Source organism: Labeo rohita, unplaced genomic scaffold (assembly GCF_022985175.1).
Source record: "Labeo rohita strain BAU-BD-2019 unplaced genomic scaffold, IGBB_LRoh.1.0 scaffold_287, whole genome shotgun sequence".
Classification (NCBI taxonomy): domain Eukaryota; kingdom Metazoa; phylum Chordata; class Actinopteri; order Cypriniformes; family Cyprinidae; genus Labeo; species Labeo rohita.
Window position 1 is genome coordinate 53,537 of NW_026129177.1, and position 7,001 is coordinate 60,537.

A 7,001-nucleotide genomic window follows, 5' to 3' on the forward strand; every position below is an offset into this window, starting at 1 on the left:
TTCAATTCTATCAAGGACGGATCACCTTCTGTACCCTGACTGGTAGTCATCGCATCACTTAGGTTCTTATTTGCAAATATATTCTTATTATTTTTGTAGTCAACAATCTCATGAGAAGCCGTCTTTGACACCATCCGTCACCCACCGAGCGATGCCTCACTATTGATCTGTCACTGTCAGTGCAAGAAATAAAGCAGCGTCTCGCTATGGTAAGAGTGCTTCAGGTGAGCGATGGGTCAGTGAGCGTGTCACACCACCTGACGCCGTGGGTCATTCCCATAGATATGGTGTGATGGGACAACACTCACCACCCAACGCTAGTGGATAGCCATCCAAGACAGCAAACCCACAAGTTGTTGACTACAGAGTCCATTCCATCACCCACCGATGTGCTTCATCAAGCTCTGTGATAAGAGAAGCTGTGATGCGAAGACTACCAAATCTGAGTTTATTATTTGTTATTACTAGCATTTATTATTATTTTCTTTATTCATTATATTGTGGGTTTTTCTGATTATTTTGTTAATTTATATTGTATTTATTGTATAACATTATAATTACTAGTTATTTTCATGTTAACATTATATATTCCATTATAATTATTTGTCATTTTATATTACATTATTGTTATTACTTAATGGATCATCTTAACTAGTTATTTTATTGTGTATTTGACAACTATGAAGTACAATTAAACAATATTTATTAGTCTCTTTTGTAATTGTGTTGTATTTAGACCTAACAACTTGAGTCATATCTCCATGATGACATGAGACTTTCACAGGTTGGTAATGAACTGGATTTGTGCCATTGTCTGTAAGGAGGGCCACGGCAACATCTCCAAACTCATCAGACTTGTCCTAAATAAATAAATGAAAAAAAAAAAAAAAAAAAAAAAAGATATGAATCACAAACATATCCATGGTGTCCAAAAATAGTGGTGTACAATTGATTTATTTTTTTTTTTTTTTTTTTTTTTCAATTTAAAACAGTTTCTGACAAATCTCACAAAGACGAAGCTAAAGTAAACTAAAGTTCACACAAAAATGAGAATTCAGTCATTATTTACTCTCATGCCATATGGCCTTTCTTTTTGATACCACAAAAGAGGGAATTAAAAAAAAAAAAAAAAATGGGAGAGAAAAAAAAAAAAAAAAAAAAAAATTTTTTTTTTTATTTGGCAAAAATTCTGTTGGTCTGGTGTGGAGGACTGCGTTTATGAGAATGTATTTGTTCAACACTTCATTCCGGCTCACCCAGGATTTACAATCAAGATTGTAAATGTTTTAAGGTTTAAAACACTACACAAAACATGACTGTCTGAAAACTCAAAAATATTACTCATGTATTTATGACAATGCAAGAACTTGCTTTGACAGCCAGAAAACAACATATATTCACCTCAGAAAGAAAAGTATGTGCAAAATTTTCTAGGAGCCATGTGTTGCATGTGTGTAATTGACTGAATTTTGATTTTTGGGTGAGCTGTCCCTTTAAAAAAAAAAAAAAAAAAAAAAAAAAAAAAAAAAAATGGGTTTGAACAAAAAACACATATGGAAACACAGATGTAGTAAAACCAATCAAACATTGATGAACTGATGAACAACAGTAAACACTTTTGCATTTTGATGAAATACATACAATGGTACTGTCAGTTATTCAAGAAGACCTACCATGCAGGTTCTGAAAAAGCCAAACACACAGGAAGGACAGTGGAATGGGCCAGTGTGTAATTCCTATAAAAACAAAAAAAAAAAAAAAAATAAATAAATAAATAAACACAAAGGAAGTGTATACAATTGACTGTGATGTTACAATCATGATTTTAAATATTCCAATTAGACATATACACAAATAACACGTTCACATCTTTAAAGGAACACTCCACTTTTTTTGAAAATAGGCTCATTTTCCAACTTCCTTAGAGTTAAACAGTTGAGTTTTACCGTTTTTGAATTCATTCAGCCGATCTCCGGGTTTGGTGGTAGCACTTTTAGCATAGCTTAGCACAGATCATTGAATCCGATTAGACCGTTAGCATCTTGCTCAAAAATGACCAAAGAGTTTCGATATTTCTCCTATTTAAAACTTGACTCTTCTGTAGTTACATCGTGTACAAAGACGGATGAAAAATGACTCATTTCGACGTAATAATCAAGGAACTTTGCTTTCACACCATGGGTGCAGCAGGCGCAATGATATATTACGTAGCCGGCTGCAACTCTGCATCAACTTAGTGCCGGTCACTTTCAGGCGCTGCATAATATCATTGCGCCTGCTGCACAGTTCCTTGATTATTACGCCGGAATGATAGTTCCTAGCCATATCAGCCTAGAAAATCACAACTTTTCATTTTCCATTACTCTTAGTACACGATGTAACTACAGAAGAGTCAAGTTTTAAATGGGAAAAATATTGTCATTATATATGGTCATTTTTGAGTGAGATGCTATCAGTCTAATCAGATTCAATGATCTATGCTAAGCTATGCTAAAAGTGCTACCGCCAGACCCGGAGATCGGCTGAATGGATTCAAAAACGGTAAAACTCAACTGTTTAACTCTAGGGGAGTTGGACAATGAGCCTATTTTCAAAAAAAGTGGAGTGTTCCTTTAATGCAACCAGCAGGGCTCAACGCTAAGGATTTTTTTTTCTACTGGCCCGGTCCGGCCAGTGGTTCAAATAGGCCCTGCCACAAATTTTTTTTTTAAATAGGTGCTGTTATCATTGTTTTTGACTTATGTTATCTTTTATTTTAATAAATAAGCTTATATGACACCACAATTTTACATACCAATTACATTGTGCAGTTCTCGATTCCAATTTCAATACCACAGCAAAACCTACTAGCCTAACAAATTTAAAAAAAAATTATTAATATTTTTGCCAATAAAGCAATTTTGAATTATAATATATAAATAGCCCTCCATATATTTAAATCCAAGAAAATACATTCACATTCACCACTTTTTTCTACAACAGGTGTGAACATACACATTTGAATTAAAAATAAGGAACACAATATACGTTACCAAAAAAACACATACTATTACAGTAAAAAAATAAAAGTTTATGACCCTGAAATACATTTTTAAATATATTTTGCTTTATGAAGGATGAAGTTAAATCTATTTTAATTAAAGTCCCAAGTCTCAATTTATTTATAGAGCACAATTAAAAACAACTACAGTTGACCAATGTGCTGTACAATGTTCTAAAAGACTTACAAAAATATACAGACCAAGCAAACAACAGACAACAAACAACATCACAAGTCATATGCTATGTTGAATAGATATGTTTTTAACTTTGATTTAAAAATATGTAATGTCGGTGCAGTTCTAATATGGATCAGTAACGTGTTCCAAAGTTTAGGTGCGGTTTTAGCAAAAGCTTGATCACCCCTAGATTTTAATTTTGACTTTGGAACAGTTAAACTCTGGTTGGCAGACCTAAGAGTTCTTTCCGGATGATATTCATGCAACAAGGAGGGAGCAAGGCCATTTAAACATTTAAAAACAAACAGAAGCACTTTAAAATCAATTCTAAAGCATACTGGGAGCCAGTGTAAAGACATTAACACAGTAGTAATATGTTTGTATTTACAAACACCTGTTAAAAGACGTGCGGCTGCATTTTGGACCATTTGTAATCTAGATATTGAAGAACTGTTAATTCCCAGATATAGGGAATTACAATAGTCAATTCTAGAAGAAATAAAAGCATGAATTGCATTTTCAAAAGTGGAAAAAAAAAAATTCTCTTAATTGGTAAAAACCTGATTTGACAACTAAATTTATTTGCCTATCAAATTTAAGTGCACTATCAAATAAGACGCCCAAGTTTTTACACATGATTTAACTGAAGAAGATAAAACAGTAGAATTTACATGAGAAATGTTTGGGACATCAGAAGAGCCAAACACAATGATCTCTGTTTTACTCTCATTAAGATTTAAGAAATTCAAAGACATCCAGGCTTTGACATCAGAAATACAGGCACAGAGGGAGTCTATACCATTTTTGTGCTTCAAGGGGAATAAAGTTGAGTATCGTCGACATAGCAGTGATAGTACAGGCCATGCTTTTAAAAAAGAGGCTAAAGGAAGCATATATAAAGAAAACAATAATGGGGCCAAAACAGAGCCTTGGGGGACCCCACAAGTCAGGGGGACCATCCATGAATAGTATTGCCCAATATTGATTGAGAAGCTTCTATTTTTAAGATATGACTGAAACCAACTTAATGCAGTTCCTCTGATGCCCACAACTTGCTCTAGCCGAGCAAGCAAGACCTCATGGTCAACTGTATCAAATGCCGCACTTAAATCTAATAGTACCAGTACAACAGAGTCACCTGAATCAGTGGCCATTAAAACATCATTTAAAACTTTTACAAGTGCTGTCTCTGTAGAGTGAAACTTTCTAAAACCTGATTGGAAAAAAAAAAAAATCTTATTGTCATTCAGAAATCTCTGCAGCTGGTGAAAAAACACTTTCTCCATATTTATTGTTTTATTTTAATTGTAATGTTTTTCAAAAGCCATAATTTTGTTATAATACTACTGTTTTTATGTTTGCTATTTGCAATACTTACTATTGACTATTGTAAAAAAAAAAAAAAAAAACAAAAAAAATTTATTTTCAAGATCTGAGGTAAATTATCTATTGTTGCTTTCAGTATATGGCTATAAATGTCAAGCAATATAATATTCAAACTCACATTAAACACTAAATAAATAAGTACACTCACTCAATTACATTTGCAGAAAGCACATACTTTGTGGAAAATGTTAAACAATAAGCCTGATTAGGGACTTTAAAAAAAAAAAAAAAAAAAAAAAAAAAAAGATCTATTTCCAAACTTAAAATTTTAAAAGTTATAATTATTGTACTTACAGTTGTGAAAATGATAAAAATAGTTTGAAAATAACATTTATTAAATAAAGTTGTATTTATCATATGTTCTCATATTTATTGTTTTATTTTAATTGTAATGTTTTTCAAAAGCCATAATTTTGTTATAATACTACTGTTTTTATGTTTGCTATTTGCAATACTTACTATTGACTATTGTATTTAAAAAAAAAAAAAACAAACAAACAAACAAAAAAAAAAAAAAAAACATCACTGTATTTATCAATTAAGATATTAACATAAGGAACCCACAACAATTAAAAAAAAAATAAATAAAAAAATATTGTCGCCGTTTGTTAATTCGTAGATAATCACAAGTGAGATTTCAGTGATATTTTGACCACTGAACTAGGAAATGTCCCCGGTTTTCATTTTTAAAAATCTGGTCAACTTAATTTTAAATGAAAGAAACTTGCACTGGCATATCTTAAAACTTGTATCAAGGTGTAACGTTTTTGCTAAGGCACGTTTATAAAAGATATGTCCTAATTGAGGTATGATTTAATCCTGGCTCAACCTGAAGGCCTAAACTGCTGCAACTACTACTGTTGGTGTTGTTTCCAGTTTGTCACTCACCACAAGACAGGAGCGTTTGGCCTTCTTCCATCATATCCGCGAATCCGAATCCGTGAGTTTAATCAGTGGGCTCTGAGTAGGCTTTCATGGTACATTTTAGCTTCATTAAACATGTGTAAATGCATCTTTGCATGTTTTTTCTGCAGTGGAAAGATCGGTTCTATTAACACCGATTTCATTTGACTGGTAACAGCTCTATAGTGTCTTATTAAATTAAGTGAAATTATTTTATATTTTTGTGACTCAAACTGCACACACACACACACACACACACACACACACAGAGTGAGAGAGAGAGAGAGTGTACACAACTTCTTTAAGGCTGTTCAAACCCAAGCTCTTATCAGGAACTTTCCACATTATCCAGATATATAGTACTTTTTTCTCAGCAACATTCATGAACAACTGGGGCACTGTGGAAGGAATCACATGCTGTCCAAATTAAGGCAAAGATATTGGATTCCTGCTGCTAATGCACTGGCTAGGAAAATTTGTTTAGAGTGTGTTTTTGCAGACGTTTGCATTCTAACTTTGGGGAACAAAAGATGGCAGACTTTCCAAAAGAAAGAGTAACCCCAGACCTGCCTCCATTTACATATGTTGGAGCAGACTACCTTGGCCCAATAATAGTAAAGAGAGGACGTAATGAGGTCAAAAGGTATGGTGTTATTTTTACATGTTTTACAACAAGAGCAATTCATTTAGAAATAGCCAATTCACTGGACACTGATTCATGTATCAATGCAATCTGAAGATTTATTTGTAGATGAGGACAGGTACAAAAAATAAGATCTGATAATGGAACTAATTTCACTGCAGCAGAAAATGAACCAAAAAAAGCAATCAAAGAATGGAATCGAGACAACAAAATAGAAGTCGCACTACCACAAAAGGGAGTAAAATGGAGGAATATGGGAAAGACTAATCAAACAAGTAAAACAAACCTTGATTGCAGTTGTAAAAGAACAAACTTTAGATGAGGAATCTCTTCATATCTTTATATGTGAGGTAGAGGCCATCATTAATAGTCGTCCACTGACAACAATGTCGGACAATCCTAGTGATCTCGAACCCCTAACCCCAAATCACATTTTGCTTTTAAAGGGCCAGCCCATGATACCTCCAGGGTTGTTCAAGGAAACTGATTTATACACTAGACGTAGATGGAAACAGGTACAATATCTTTCAGATATTTTCTGGAAAAGATGGGTCAGAGAATATCTTCCAACTTTACAACTTTACAAATCTTTTTACAACTTTTCAACTGATGCTTAAAGTTTTGTTTGTGGGTAACGCCAATACTAATTGTTTAATATATATATATATATATACATTTTTTTTTTCTTCTTTCTTTCTTCTTCTTCTTGAGAATAAACTAAGTCATCATCGTATCAAACCATCTCATCATTGGAGCACTATTGAATTCACTGTAAGGGCGTCCAAACAAGTGACTAAGAAATCATGCTTTGGTCACTACAAGAGGTTTCACACAAAATTCTTCATAACTTT

At 33.1% G+C, this 7,001-nt stretch overlaps 1 long non-coding RNA gene across 1 annotated transcript; it reads right to left on the bottom strand.

Annotated features, from left to right (window-relative positions):
* Positions 1 to 5,552, bottom strand: LOC127160090 (uncharacterized). Its single transcript, XR_007826646.1, has 3 exons — positions 5,493 to 5,552; positions 1,674 to 1,736; positions 1 to 860 (listed from the first exon to the last, which is right to left on the bottom strand). It is a non-coding gene; the product is annotated as an uncharacterized LOC127160090 (long non-coding RNA).
* Between the last annotated feature and the right edge of the window lie 1,449 nt (positions 5,553 to 7,001).